Genomic DNA, 17,097 nt, shown 5'->3' on the forward strand with positions numbered 1-17,097 from the left:
AGAATAATAATAACCATGTAAGTGATAATAATAATAATGGTAATAATATTTAAAATATATGTATATGAATAATAATAAAAGGCATGTATATATATAATAATAATAATAATAATAATAATAACAATTAATATAATAATAAATAATGCTACGAAAGAGAAAATAAGGTAAAAATAATATAAAAATTAGATTAAATCTAAAAAGGATCAAATCCAAACTAAAAGCGAGTTTTGGGCTTAATTGAAAGGAAATATAAAAGAGGGGACCTATTTGAATACGCTGCATGCGACTCAGAGGGCCAAAAGGGAAATTTTCCCAAGTCCTTAAAACGGCGTCACTGAAGGGAGGACCAAATCGCAAAGCGCGATAAACTTCAGGGCTAATTTAAAAGAAATGAAAACTTGATTGCAAAACGTGTGAAAAGCGGAAGGACGTAGCGTAATTAGAGCATCGAACAAAACACGCGGATCCTGTGGTAGGACGGGTCGGGTTTTGGTCGCGCCTAAACGGCGCCGTTTACAGAGTTTAAAATGGTAGGCGAAACGCACTGTTTGCCGGCCTATATAAGACATTTATTTTTTATTTTTCATTTCTCCTCTCTTCTCTAAAAAAACCAAATCCTCTCCCCTCTCTCGGTCTGCCCAGGCCGGTGAGGTGCAGCCGAGCGCCAGTGGCCCGTCGCTCCCCCCCACTGTCTGGTGGCCAAAAATCGCCAAATGGGTAGATTTTCCCTCTCTCTTTTTTTTGTATTTTTTATTTATTGAATATATGTGTTGTTTTGTTAAAAATGGGGATAATATATGTAAATAAATTCGAAAAGAAAAAAAAGAAAATAGACCTTAGGCTTGCTGTTTTTGGTTCTCCGATCTTTGATATGAGGGTATTCCCTGCTTTTGATGTTGCTAAAGTCTCTATTTTTTTTGAAATCGAATATTGTTTGCTTTTATTTCTAAAAGAATCTGAATGTCCCCCCTTACAAAGGTTTTGATTTTCCTCTTTTATAGCCATTTACATGTTTATTTACCATTTTTTTTCTTCTTTGTATGGCAGACAAACGGCGGTGGTAGTGCCACTAGCATGAGGCAGTGGTTGGAGCCAGGAGACCCTAGGTGCGGCGCACCTAGGGTTTGAAACTTTTGTTATTTTGCTTTGGGCCACATTATTTTGGGTTGTAATGGGTTTTGGGCCCAAAAATTGGGCTTGTACAGCTGCCCCTCTTTGCTTGTTGTCGTGTAACGAGAACAGAGCAAAGACTTAAGAAAGACCAATTTTTGCCCGGTCTCATCGTGTCTAGACTTGTTTAGCGCCCCTTTTTCCGGTAGCTTTATTCCACTCTTGTTGCTTCGCTTCGTTTCACTGTTCCACTGCAACTTCAAGAAGGCAAGGTTTGTTTTAATCTGCCCCACTGCAACTCTATGGAGATAAGACATGTGACTTCAATGAATTCCGTTGAAATTTCAAGGAGATTTGCTGTGGCTTTTAGCTGCTCCAACACTATTTCAGGGAGAAGATATTTGATTTTCAGCCTGTTAAGGCTTGTCGTCTTTGATCTATTTCCCTACTGCTTAGGGTTTTAGATCTGTAAACTCAACCTGTTACCCTACTGCTTAGGGGTTTAAGGTTCTCCGTCTTCGGTCTGCTCCACTACTACTTAAGGAGATAAGATCTGCAATTCAACCTATTACCCTACTGCTTAAGGGTTTAAGGTTCTTCGTCTTCGATCTGCTCCACTACTGCTTAAGGGGTTAAGATCTGTAAATCTTCAGCCTGTTACCCTACTGCTTAGGGGTTTAAGGCTTGTAAATTTAGCTTGTTACCCTACTGCTTAGGGGGTTAAAGCCCATCATCTTTGATCTGTTTCCCTACTGCTTAGGGGGTTAAGATCTGTAAATCTTCAGCCTGTTACCCTACTGCTTAGGGGGTTAAGGCTTGTAAATTTGGCTTGTTACCCTACTGCTTAGGGGGTTAAAGCCCATCATCTTCGATCTATTTCCCTACTACTTAGGGGATTAAGATCTGCAATTTGGTCTGTTACCCTACTGCTTAGGGGTTTAAGATCTTATGAACATCATCTTGTTACCCTACTGCTTAGGGGGTTAAAGCTTGGTGGTTTGAATCTTGCTTCACTGCATTCGAGGAGGCATGATTCGATGTATTTGATCTGCTCCACTGCAACTTCAGAGAGGTGAGATCTGTGATTTTCAGCCTATTACCCTACTGCTTAGGGGGTTAAGGCCCATCTTCTTTGATCTGTTTCCCTACTGCTTAGGGTGATGAGATCTACAAATTCACTGATTCTAGGGACATGACCTTTAGAATCAGTTCCATGTATTTATGCTTATGTCAAAGAATTGGGATGTTATGATCAAAATGAATCAAATGTTCCTAATTAGATGCACTTATGAATGATCTATGAATGTATGAGCGCAGCATGTTGTGAGCGTGAATCCCTGTTTAGGTTGCCATTGCTCTTTGTTCATCAAGGTTCCTTCACTAAAATGGTACCCTGTCTTCTTGTTCAGCTCAAATTTTGAACGGAAAACCCGAAGAGGTAGTCCCAATTTAAACTTTTTCTTCTCAGATGCTTCCAATCTTTGAGTTTGGTTAGTTCTAAATAATAGACTGTTTGTGTTCTGTACTAGTTAGAAACTTTCGGAGTAATGTGCAGAACTCTTTTTGCAAAAATGGTTTTAGTCCATTAATCATCATTTCAATGCAAAATGCTTGAAAAAGATTATAACAACGACAAAACTGAAATTTATCAGAAACAACATTTGAAGGGAATATATTAATCACAGTCGACAAACATTGCTGGAATACAAAATGGATAAAAGGGAATAGGTGCCCCAGATATCGCAGCGTGAGTTTCTCTGTACTGACTTCTTGAGGACTCCTTTTTTGCCCAATATGTGTTTAGGGGATCTAGAGTACTCTTGCAGATGCCCCAAGATGTAACATCTCTCATCCTTGTTAATTTAGGTACCATAAGACCATCGCATGCCCCACCTTTGATCAAAATTTGAATTGCCCTTTACGGGTTTTCAATTCAAAATCCCTTCGGTCTCAGGATGCTCTTTGCGAATTTTCACCCTGGCCTCTCCCCCATTTTTTTTTTTTTTAGGCGAAGTATTTCTTAACCGAATCCGAATTCACGGGATTGGATAAGGTCTTGCCATCCATTTCAGCCAATATCAATGCTCCGCCAGAAAAGGCTTTCTTCACCACATAAGGCCCTTCCCAATTCGGCATCCATTTTCCTCTGAAGTCTTTTTGTATGGGCAGGATCTTTTTCAGTACTAGGTCTCCCTCATGGAACATTCTGGGATGAACCTTTTTGTCGTAAGCTCGCATCATTCGCTTTTGGTACATCTGACCATGGCGAATAGCCCGTAGCCTCTTTTCTTCAATCAAATTCAACTGATCGTATCGAGACTGGATCCATTCTGCTTCGTCCAACTTTACCTCTGACAAAACTCTAAGGGAAAGGATCTCGACCTCGATAGGTAAAACTGCCTCCATTCCATAGACTAATGAGAAAGGCGTTGCCCCAGTAGAAGTTCTGATAGACGTTCGATAAGCATAGAGGGCGAATGGTAGCTTCTCATGCCAATCTTTATAAGTTTCATCATCTTTCCTACAATCTTCTTGATGTTCTTATTGGTCGCTTCAACCGCACTGTTCATCTTGAGCGTCTGGTGATGAGTTGTGGTGTCGATCTTGAATCGACTGCAGACATCCGCTATCATCTTGTTGTTCAAATTCAATGCGTTGTCGATATGATCCTTTCCAAAGATTCCATATCGACAGATGATTTCCTTTTCGGGAACTTGCTAACTGCCGATTTAGTGACATTGGCATATGAAGCGGCCTCCACCCATTTGGTGAAATAATCGATGACCACAAAGATGAAACGATGCCCATTTGAAGCTTTTGGCAAAATTGGCCCAATCACATCCATGCCCCACATCGAGAAAGGCCATGGCGAGGTTATGACATGCAGAGGTGAGGGAGGTACATTAATCTTCTCTCCATAGATTTGGAACTTATGACATCTTTTGGCGTAGTTAATACAGTCTCCTTCCATGGTGGACCAATAATAACCGAACCTCATAATTTGCCTGGCCATTGTAAAACCATTAGCATGTGTCCCGCAGATGCCCTCGTGGACTTCTTCCAAGATTTTCTTAGCCTCAATGGCGTCTACACATCTTAATAGTACCTGATCCTTCCTTCTTTTGTATAGGATCTCCCCATCTAAGACATAGTCACTGGCCAGTCTTCTCAATGTTCTCTTGTCATTCTCAGTAGCTTGGTTAGGGTACTCACGATTCTTCACATATCGTAGGATGTCGTGGTACCAAGAGTGATCATCATTTTCCTCTTCTTCTTCAAGGTTGTAACAATGAGCCGGGGCCTCGTAAATGCTCATTTGGATCGGTTTCACATCTTCTGGTTGGTTCACCTTGATCATAGAAACCAAAGTTGCTAGGGCGTCAGCCATCTGATTTTCTTCTCGTGGGAGGTAGTAGAAGACAATATCATCGAACTCTTTAATTAACTCAAGGATTAACCTCCAGTAATTGATCAATTTGGGGTCTCTTGTCTCCCATTCACCTTTGAGTTGATAAATCACCAGGGCAGAATCTCCATATACCTCTAACACCTTGATTTTACGTTCTATGGCCGCACGTATTCCCATGATGCATGCTTCATATTCTGCCATATTGTTCGTGCAGTCAAAATCCAATTTACTAGTGAATGGATAATGATCTCCGTTTGGGGACACCAGAACTGCCCCGATTCCGTTACCCACGACATTTGATGCCCCGTCAAAGTTTAGCTTCCAAGGATGACCTTCTTGAGGGTCTTCTTCGGTGGTTGCTATGCACATTAGATCTTCATTTGGGAAATCAAAGTTCAGAGGCTCATAGTTCTCTAGGGCCCTGCTGGCTAGGAAATCTGCTATTGCACTCCCTTTTACGGCCTTCTGGTTCACATAGACTATATCGAACTCAGAAAGTAGAATTTACCATCGGGCCATTCTCCCATTCAAGGCCGTCGACTCCATCAAGTATTTCAGGGGATCCATTTTAGAGATCAGCCAAGTGGTATGGTACAACATGTATTGTCTCAGTCTTCGGGTTGTCCAAATCAAAGCACAGCACAACTTTTCGATGAACAATTATCTCGTCTCACACTCAGTAAACTTTTTACTGAGGTAATATATCGCTTTTTCTTTCCTTCCCGATTCATCGTGTTGGCCAAGTACGCATCCCATAGAATTTTCAAATACCGTCAAATCACAGATCAATGGCTTATCTGGATTAGGTGGTGTCAACACCGGGCATTAGACAAATATTGCTTAACTTTGTCGAAAGTCTTCGGCATTCCTCGTCCCAACCACCGTGGTTGTGTTTCTTAAGGAGACGGAATATGGGGTCACATTTCTCAGTTAGTTGTGAAATAAACCGAGCGATGTAATTTAATCTTCCTAGGAATCCTCGAACTTCCTTTTAAGTACGTGGTGGAGGTAACTCTTGTATGGCTTTGACTTTATCTGGGTCAATCTCAATCCCTTTTTCACTGACTACGAATCCAAGTAGTTTTCCAGACCTGGCTCCAAAGGTACACTTCGCTGGATTGAGTTTCAGTTGGAATTTTCTCAACCTCAAAAATAATTTCCTCAAGACTTGCACATACTCCTCTTCAGTCCGAAATTTGGCGATCATGTCGTCAACATAGACTTCAATTTCTTTATGCATCATATCATGAAATAGGGTTACCATGGCTCTCTGATATGTTGCTCCCGCATTTTTCAATCCGAACGGCATTACTTTATAGCAAAAGGTTCCCCACATGGTCACAAATGTGGTTTTATTCATGTCTTCAGGATGCATTTTGATCTGATTGTACCCCGAGAAACCATCCATGAAGGAGAAAAGTGAGTAACATGCCGTGTTGTCCACTAAGGTGTCGATATGAGGCAATGGGAAATTATCTTTCGGGCTGGCCTTGTTTAAGTCTCTGTAGTCTACACACATCCGTACTTTCCCATCTTTTTTAGGGACGGGGACGATGTTGGCTACCCACTCTGAGTACTTAACTACTTGTAAGAAACAAGCATCAAATTGCTTCTTGACCTCCTCTTTTATTTTCAACAAACATCGGGCCGCATCCTTCAAGCTTTTGTTTGAACGGCTTGCATTCTTCTTTGATGGGGAGCTCATGCACCACAAGGTCGATGATTTAGCCTGCATATCCTGATATGACCATGCAAAGACATCCTTGAACTCTTGGAGTAACTCAATAAGGTCCTGCTTTATCTCTGTGGTGATGCAAGCTCCGATCTTTACTTTTCTCCTTTCTAGTTCATCTCCCAAGTTCACGACCTCTACGGTCTCTTTGTGGGGTAAAATTTGTTTCTCCTCGTGTTCCACCATCCTTAACAAGTCAGGGGACAAGTTACAGTCTCCGTCATCTTTAAAGTTCTGAGATCCTTCTAGACACATATCCCGCTCAAAAGGAGACTCTGAATGAGTAGCAACATCACTCACATCATTGATATCTGAAGACCTGTTGTACGTACGAAGGAAGATACAAAGAACAAGAGAATCTAAGAACAAAGATGTGTATGGTATGATGAACGAAAAATATTTGCATGGAATAAGTCTAAAGGATGCATTTTATTGAAATAACGACTTCGAACATAAGCCTATTTCACAAAATGACACTTCTTACTCCTAGGCCTAGAGCAATAAGTGTGTTTTGGACATTACTCTGAGTTAGTTCTAAAGACTATAGGAATCTCTTCCACAGTCCAATTATTCAGAACGCTTCCCGACTCATAGGGGCGAATGCCTGACAAATTCTCTACCCTAGTTCCTTCTTCATATGTGGCGTTGATGTCCAAACTCTCCATCATTCCTTCCAAGATTTCCTTTCCCGACGTCTTCCACTTGGAGTGAATGAACCCTCCAGATACAAAAGGCTTCGATATATGGGGGAAGATCATTGGTTCCCATTCGATTTCTCCCCCGCTCGATCGCGCTCTCCTTCTTTCTTGCTTCTTCTCAAGTTCCTTTTTCTTTTGTCTTGCATCTGGCTTGAATCCTAAGCCAAAGCGGTCCCGTTTGTCTGTGGGCATAGGTACTTCGACCCTTCCTTGTAGGCTTCTTCCAAGTCCTTTCCCTGGCAAGGCTCCCTTCCCAACCATCAGTTGTAGTCCCATTCTTGTGGTTTTGGAAAGTCTGGGTGTCGGGACTTTATTTCCTTCAACAAAAAAGGTCGCATTTACAAATTCCAATGATCGAAAAGAACATTCTATGGCTTCATCATCTATCCTCACATATGGTGCATTGCTGGTAACAGATGCAATAATATCTTCCTCCGCATTTATAGTCACCAATCGACCCTCCGTTATAAGTTTGAGCTTTTGATGTAATGATGACGGCACTGCCCCTGCCGAGTGGATCCACGGTCTTCCCAATAGGCAATTGTAAGAGGGTTTGATGTCCATTACTAAGAAGTCTACCTCGTACGTGCTAGGACCGATTTGAAGGGGTAATTCAATCCTCCCCATTACTTTCCTTTCAGTACCGTCAAACGCCCTTACTATATTTTGGCATGTTTTCATATGGGAACTATCCACGGGCAACCTATTCAGTGTGGATAGGGGTAAGACGTTTAATGCTGATCCATTATCGATCAATACCCCCGGTAATGTGTATCCCTTGCAATGCGTAGTAATGTGCAGGGCCTTTGTGGACCCCATGCCTCCTAGTGGTATTTCGTCGTCGTTAAAGAAAATAAAATTGTCAGCGCTGATATTGTTGACCAAGCGGTCTAGTTTGTTGACAGAGATGTCATGCGCGACGTATGTCTCATTCAGCACTTTCATTAACGCGCTCTGATGCGTTTCTGAGCTCAAAAGTAAAGCTAGCACCGAAATGCGAGTCGGTTGCTTATGTAGCTGTTCAACGACGCTGTACTCACTATGTTTTAAAAATTTTAAGAATTCCCTGGCTTCATTCTCGGTTACTGACTCATTGACTGGCGATTCGAACTCGACCGTCTTTTCTTTCCTTTGCTCTACTGTCGGGATTCTTTCTTCGGCAATTTTGGTTCCTGTACCCTCGGGAACATAACGTCTCCCACTGCGTGTAAAAAAACCTACATCTTGGTTTTCTTGTGAAGCACTGGCCGGGCTCTTCTTTCCTGGGATCGTCACATTGCAGCTGTAATTCCATGGTATCCTCTTGCTATCTTTATAAGGGAAAGCAACGGGCTTCTGGATCACGACTTTAGGTGCAACTTGTGTCCCATCTTCATTAGTTCTTAAGCATGATATGATAACCAATAGGTGGTTGATTTTGCAAGCGTTTCTCGTCGACCCTTCTTCGGAGGCACACACATCTGCTTCTTCCTGGTTCCTGACATATTCGAAGAATTCCAGCTCCTTATTATCCATCAATCCTTGTACTAAAGCCCTGAATTGGCTGTATTTCTGAATCTCATGGTCCTCTTGATCGTGGAACTCACAATAATTCTTCGCTTCTCGAGGCCTAACTCCCGAATTCTGAGCCATCAAACCTCTTTCCACCATTTTCTTCCACACTTCTTTCAACGGGGTATTCACTTCTGCAACATTCATCTTAATTTCCTTCCCTGAACCCTCGATTATGGCATTTATACCCTTATCCCCATGATTAGGTAATGGGTTTTCTGCACTAGGTGTATCATCAAATTTCACGATGCCCATGTTGATGAGTCTTTCAACCAACTTCTTGAAAGTGGTGCGCTTTCTATTGAGTGCCACATGGCTCTGCATGGTATTCGCATTGGGCGTTTCGTCATACCATTTGGGGAATGGGGTTGCATTGGCTTTAGATAGAAGGCGACACTACATGGGCATCGAATAAGCTCTGGTACAATTCCTTGTAGGCCATCGGGATAGGAGTAAACTGGACTCTTTCCGTGTTAGGCCTTGGGTTGAAGTCCGTCTTGCGAGCCACGATGGTAGTAGTCACCACCTTTGGTTGGCTCATAGTGACTGGCTTATTATACATACTCGTGTTGTTTACATCATTCTCTTTCCTTCTCGGGGTTGATCTCTTAGCACTTTCCCCTGCTTCAATCCTTCCACATCTTATCGCGTTCTCTATCATTTCTTGAGACATTACTATGTCCGAGAAGCTTTAATAGCGCTCCCTAGCATGTGGTTAATGAATGGAGCCTTCAACAGTATTGATAAAGAGCATGGTCGTTTCTTTCTCCGAAGAGGTGGTTGAACTTGCGTTGCTACCTCTCTCCATCTTTGGGCGTATTGCACAAACTCTCATTTTGTTTCTTCTCCATGTTCTCGTAACGTGACTCTATCAGAGCCATGTCATCACGTGTGATCTTCTTGTTTCAAGAAAGCTCATGCTAAATCCTCCATGAACTGATCTGTTACGACTCGGTTGGTTGTACCATCTAGAAGCGGCCCCAACCGACTTTCACGAAACAGTGGATCAATAGTTGGTCATTATTGACATAGCCTGCCATTCACTGCAGAACATAGTGATGTGAGCCTCGGGACAGCCTAGTCCCGTTGTATTTCTCAAATTCTGGGGTCTTGAACTTGGGAGGGAGTACCAGGTCTGGAACCAAACTTAATTCCTTAGCGTCGATTCCACCACGATAGTCGGTGTTTTTCATTTCTTTAAATATTTCTTCCAACCATCTACATCTTTCTTCAAGCTCTCTCGGGAATTCTACCCTTGCCTTTTCTGCTTCTATTACTTCATCGAGATTGAGGACCACAGGGTTGGTCGGATTGTCCCCCGGATTAGAGCCCGAACCAGTCTGATAATTCATCTGTGCCGAGACACCGGCTTGAAATGGTTGAGGCCTGATTGTGACTGATGGCCTTCTTGGGTACACATCAGGTTGTGTCTGAACGTCCGCTGGGACAAACCCCGGAGGGTAGACGGGATCTTCGTTGTCATCTCCATTATTGGTTATGGGGCTTTTCCCTTTTTCTAATCCACCAGCCAATAGACGCGTTAATTGATCCATCATACTTCTTTGGGACTCCAACATCTGGTCCCTTACATCTTGCTGGATTTTGGCCAGCTGTTCTTGCATACGTGTTTGTAGTTGATCCTGCATCTCTTTTTGCATTTGTTCCAATCTCTCTAACCTTTGGTCCATTGCTTTTGTTTTCCCTCTTGTACCGTAACGATGTTCCAGGGTAACTGCCATGATTTTTAGGGTTTCTTGTGAGTTTTTAGTGCGTATGATGCAATGCTGATGCATGAATGCAATGAATGCGATGAATGCAAAAAGGCGTTGATTCCAATTCGATTTCATTAGAGTAACTTTTCTAGAAAATAAGTTTTTTTACATAAAATAGATTACATATAAGGCTTGGCCCTGATACTTAAAGCCTTGACCTGTCTAAGAAGCCAAGCTAGCTTTTGGCCTCGGTCTAACTCCGACTCGTATTTTAAACTCAGCACATCAGCTTGTACTGCTAACGTTTGCAAGTGGTCAGCCACTTCTCGTACTTGAGTCAAAGCCTCGCCCATGATGTAGTCCCTGCTCCTGACTTGGTCTTGGAATTGATGAAGTTGCTCCTTCCATTGCTCATTATTTACCTCGAGGAGTTCTATCTGAAGTTCACGATTTTGCAGCGCTGTTTTGAGTTCTTCTATATTCTTTTTTAATTCTTCGATTCTGTTCTGACTAGCTTTCAACTCGATCGCAGAGTTACGTGAGCGATACTGGTACAATAACCTCTCTAACTCTGATATCCGGATCTTTAACCCTTCTTTCTCATTCTGACTTTCTACCAAACTTCTTTTCAGAGCACCTTCTCGAGCTTGAGCATCGCGAAATCTTTCCTCCCACTGGTTGGCTTTGCTTTGTTCTTCTTTAACTTCATGTCGCCATTGTTCGGACGTTTTTCCTAACCCAGCGGTTCTCATTGATCTGCGCAACTTCTTATAGTCCGTTTTCAAACTGTCTAAGTCCTCTTCGGCCTTGTTTTTCCCTTTTCTGAGTCTTTCAGCTTCTAGTTTCTGGGCATCGACGTCTAACCCTAACTGCATCTTTTCTTCTTCCAAATGCTCGATCCTTTTTTCTAGCTCCAGACTCTTTCTCTCGAAATCTTGCCTGATGATTTCCAGCTCCGATGGGATTACTTTCAAGTGCTCTTCTATCGACTGAGGATTTCCTTGATCTGATGTAGGGATGTTGTCGTTAATCCTCTGATTCCACCATCGGTCGTACTCAGGAGTAGTCATGGGATTGGCAGCAAACTTCTTCATTTTACGAGTCTGGTTCCAAGCATTTGATATCTCGCAAACTTTCTTTTTGTAATTATTCCCTGTGAACGTGAACTCGCACTGGGCTAACCCGTATGTTGGTGGTGTAAACTGTCTGGATCTGTATTGTCGCAATGAAAGCAGAGGAGCATATCCGACGGCTCCCCATACTCCTAACAAGGGAACCCAATCAAAATCTCCGCATCGATATAATATTTCATCAGGGACCATCCACGGGGCTCTTCATTCAACATCTTCTTCTTGCAGATTTTGGAGAACCGTCATCCAATTTTCTTCTGTTACATCATCTCGCCTCGGTGTAGCCACTAACTCTTTCAGCGGAGAGTAATTTTCAGAGAAGATACGATACGAGACCTTTTCCACTTTCCAAAATGGTCAGGAACCGTGGTAGCAAGAGTCATGCACATCCAATAAATCTTCCTTCACCCGCTTCTTCTACGGGCATTTAATGATCTGAAAGTTTCCGCTAAGATTGCGGGTATAGGTGTGGTTCCTTTACCAAGCCTATCAAAAGGTCGACAACAGCCTCGTCTACATGCCCCAAAGCCTTGGGGAAGATGACCATCCATAGATGCTCAAGGCGAAGACATCTACCCTTTTCTTCACGTCGGGTGCGCTAAGATTAGATCCTCGGGTTCCTCCATGGGATGCATTTACAATCTCCTTTTGTTTGATCCGGTTGTCACCCATTGTTCGCTCATCCTCGTGATGTTCATCGCTTTTTTGAAAATCTTTGGGGCGTTAGCAGTCCGTATAAATTCGTCTACACGAATCTTTGGGCAATGGAGCAAGGTCGTGTATTCTTCTATAGTAGGTACCAAATCTACCTTCCGAAAGTGAAGCAAGCAGTAAGCGGAATTCCAATATTGGGAAAGGGCTCAAACAGTGCTCGTCTATCTTGACATCAAGCGGATAAGGTAAATCACCGTAATGACAATAGAATAGCTGTTTGACCCCGTCGTCCCACTGGTTCCATATTTCTTTCAACTCTTGGAGATTATTCTGAGTTACGCTGATCCGAGTGAAATTCCATAGCTCTGACACATACCCCTTGGTAAGACTGTCACATTTCTCTTGTTGTGTTGTCTCAGCCCATATCCGGACAGCCGCGTTGTCTTCTACTTTATCAAAAAACCCCTTTTCCATGATAAGCTATCTATTTAGGAACCGAATGCGAATCAACACCTTTTATGATGAGAATGCCATGCAAATACAAACAAAGTAAGTCAGTAATTTACACGCAGTTCAAAGCAAACAAAGGATAATAAATATAGCACTTGCTTAGGTAATCACTAAGGTTTCGGAGTGGCTCTACCTAGGGTGGGTTCTTAAGGCTCGCTACATGGGGTTTGATTCTAGAATAAGGGTACTTGAACCAGCAGATTCCTCGATCTTCACCCATTATAGGCTCATATAGACCGAGTTCAGTTCAGGGGAATACATTTCCCTATAGCTGCACGGAGATGAAAATCTCACGAAGACATAGGTACGGATGTATCCCGAAAGCAATCCATTATCCTGCACGGAGGTGAAAACCTCACGAAGGAATAGTTTCGCGCTCCCACTTAAGAGGGTGTGACCACAGCGGTCATGCAATGCAATATGCAACACCATTTAAAGAATCGGACCAACATAGCAGGTATTATTTAGACCACAAAAATAGCTGATGAAATGCAATGAAAGGATCGTATTTCAAAACCAAATTTTCAATTTTCGATAAAAAGACAAGAGTTAATCAACTTGTGGCTTGACTCTCTCATTCGTGTCCCCAGCGGAGTCGCCAAGCTATCGTAACCATTTGTTGGAAAACGGGAATCGACTTGGATTTTGAGAATGAAAACAAAAAAAACTGGAGTCGCCACCGATTTTTTTTGATGAGGTGTGATCGGGTCACCTTTGATTAATCATTTTAATAAAGTTTAAGATTTACTAAAACGATGATTTTTGGTCTGTGAATATAAAAAAAAATGAGTTCGGGAGTCGGTTACGCACGAGGAAGGATTAGCACCCTCGATACGCCCAAAATTGGTACCTAGTTGATTAATTAGTGTCTTAGTGTCGAAAATTTAAAAACTTGAAACAATTTTGAAATACGATCCTTCTTTTCTAAAAAAAAAAGCTCAAGTGTTAAAGACCTTCTCGTCTCAAGATATGAAATGTCACATCTAGTAAGTTAGGACACGACATCTTGAATTTTTGAAAGCGAGCTTGCCTTTAATATAAAATTTGCGTATTTTACTTTATTAAAAGAGTATTCGATTATTTAGAATAAACGAGAGAAATCGAAACCCGATAAGTTAGGTGCGCGTTTTCTCGATTCTCAAATGCCGAATATAGCCTTTATTTAAAACAAATTCTTATTTCGAGGTGACGAATGTCATACCCGATGAAGTTAGGGCACAACACTTCACATCTTCGAGAATAAGCATTTTTCAGACTCGCATCGTAATTTAAAAGAATATTCCGTTATTTAGGTTAAATGAGAAAAATCGAAACCCAAGAAGTTAGAGCACGATTATCTCGAATTACCTAATACCGAAATCGCTTTATGAAAGAATTATTTTAATATATTGAGTAAAAATGTGATTTATAATAAAACATAAATGCTATGGTATTAATATGTATAACGACATAATGCTAGGTGTAATAGAGTCAAAAAACAATTATAAAAGATGAAACCATAGTGAAGCTTAGAAATATGTAAATGTAAACACATACGTGAGGAAAAATGAAATAATCGAACACATAGCGAATAAATAAATAAACAAATGTAAAAAATGGTAAAATGAAATGACAATGGTAATGATAATAATGATAAAAAGTATATACATATATGTATTTAGGTACATACATAATAATAGAAGTAATAAGAAATATATAAAAGAAATACATACATAATAATAATGATATAATATTAAAGGATACGTATCGTAGTATATAAAAATGTATACATAATAAAATTATATAGTATATATATATATATATCGTTAGTGATAATAATGATAATACAAATAATGGATGATTCAAAGTTTGAAATAATTTATAAAAGATGCAAATAAATAGGTGATGAAATGATAATAATAATAAGAGTAATGGTATATATAAGCAAAATAGGTACGTCAAAATATACATATATGTGTATATACTAAATTAAAATAGTAGCATATAAGTGATTGCAAAAGAAAAAATGTAATAATAATAATGTTAAAATACAAAAAGTAAATATAATATGATAGTAAATAAGTAATTAAAATAATACTATACACATAAAGAAATGTATATACGTACACATGCAATAAAGTATATATATTAATAGAATAATAATAACCATGTAAGTGATAATAATAATAATGGTAATAATATTTAAAATATATGTATATGAATAATAATAAAAGGCATGTATATATATAATAATAATAATAATAATAATAATAATAACAATTAATATAATAATAAATAATGCTACGAAAGAGAAAATAAGGTAAAAATAATATAAAAAATTAGATTAAATCTAAAAAAAGGATCAAATCCGAAACTAAAACAGAGTTTTGGGCTTAATTCGAAAGGAAATATAAAAGAGGGGGACCTATTTGAATACGCGTGCGACTACAGAGGGCCAAAAGGGAAATTTTCCCAAGTCCTTAAAACGGCGTCACTGAAGGGAGGACCAAATCGCAAAGCGCGATAAACTTCAGGGCTAATTTAAAAGAAATGAAAACTTGATTGCAAAACGTGTGAAAAGCGGAAGGACCGCGCGCGTAATTAGACCATCAGAACAAAAACACGCGGATCCCAGGGTAGGACGGGTCGGGTCTTCGGGTCGCGCCTAAATGGCGCCGTTTACGGTTTAAAATGGTAGGCAAAACGCACTGCTTTTGCCTACCTATATCAGACATTTATTTTTTATTTTTTCATTTCTCCTCTCTTCTCCTAAAAAAACCAAATCCTCTCCCCTCTCTCGGTCTGTGGCCCAGGCGGTGAGGTGCAGCCCATTGTGGTTCATGTTCTACCACCATGTACGGTGGTCAAAATCGCCCGTAGGTAGATTTTTCCCTCTCTCTTTTTTTTTTGTATTTTTTATTTATTGAATATATGTGTTGTTTTGTTAAAAATGGGGATAATATATGTAAATAAATTCGAAAAGAAAAAAAGAAAATAGACCTTAGGCTTGCTGTTTTTGGTTCTCCGATCTTTGATATGAGGGTATTCCCTGCTTTTGATGTTGCTAAAGTCTCTATTTTTTTTTAAATCGAATATTGTTTGCTTTTATTTCTAAAAGAATCTGAATGTCCCCCCTTACAAAGGTTTTGATTTTCCTCTTTTATAGCCATTTACATGTTTATTTACCATTTTTTTTCTTCTTTGTATGGCAGACAAACGGCGGTGGTAGTGCCACTAGCATGAGGCAGTGGTTGGAGCCAGGAGACCCTAGGTGCGGCGCACCTAGGGTTTGAAACTTTTGTTATTTTGCTTTGGGCCACATTATTTTGGGTTGTAATGGGTTTTGGGCCCAAAAATTGGGCTTGTACACAAGCCACAAAAAAAATGTGTTGGCCTCTACATAATCCACAACAACAAAACTCTTTGGACTTTTCCAAGAGAATTCAAAATTGGCTGGTAGACCTAGTGAATTTTTCTTACTACCCCACGTATCATCAAATGATCTGTTTCTTTTATTAATCACATATAATAAAATGGAATAATTCCTTATTCTTTTAGAAAAAAAAATCATAGAAGGTATTAAAATTTTATATTCTTTCCAAAAGAATATAATTTCCATAAATATTAACTCTGGAAAGTACCTGTGAACCGTATTCACTAGGCGATATTGTCCACTAAGAGATACTATCCGCCAAACAATACAGTCCGCCAAAAATTTATGTAGGACATTATACACCCAACATATTTGCGTGAAGTTTGTATGTGTATGTTGCTTTTGGTTATGAGTATTCTTTTGCTTAAAGATGAGTAAGAGTGTAAGTGTAGAGGTATCATAAATGTTTGTCATGATCATATTTTAAGCTTCCTTTATTTTGTGATAGCTTGTTTCGGAAGTGATTTTACATATTTTCATATTATTCTAGTTAATTTTGCATTTCATGGCATAACTTGCATTTTTAATGTTTCTATTGCTAATGGCTTAGCTTTTATTTAATTTTAAATTTCAATAAATGTTTACATGGTTTTATAATTATGTTTAGAAATTTTTATTTTTTATTGAAATTTATATTTTTACAATTATTTTACATAAACGTTTTGGCTACGTGACGAAACATGGGTTAATGAACTAACGTTATTAATGATTTACAACTTTAATTAACTGAACAAAAACTCTTTTAAAGTATTAAAATAATAATAAAAGTTTTGAGAAGTAAATGAACATTTAACTCAATAAAAACTCTATTATTTGTAGTTGAAGGTAAATAATGTTATGCACAATAACTATATCATACTAGGTTATATGGTACATGGTTAAAAATGTATAAATTTTATAAAGAATTTATAGAAAACCATAATTTATTTATAAAATTTTAAAAATAATATAAAACAAAATATGATTTTAGATGGAATGATAAATTTGAGATTGTAAAATTATAATATTTTTGAATTCAAATTTCATGATTTTCATAATGTATATCAAAATATAAAGAAAATATAAATACCCTTAAAATAATATTTGTTATTTTGTAAAATAAATAGACTTTTGATAATTTCACAATTGAATTAAAACTCAATTGAAGAGTGACACTAATTCAATCAAACATTTTATACT

Source organism: Gossypium arboreum, chromosome 12, assembly GCF_025698485.1.
Source record: "Gossypium arboreum isolate Shixiya-1 chromosome 12, ASM2569848v2, whole genome shotgun sequence".
In the NCBI taxonomy this organism is placed as follows: domain Eukaryota; kingdom Viridiplantae; phylum Streptophyta; class Magnoliopsida; order Malvales; family Malvaceae; genus Gossypium; species Gossypium arboreum.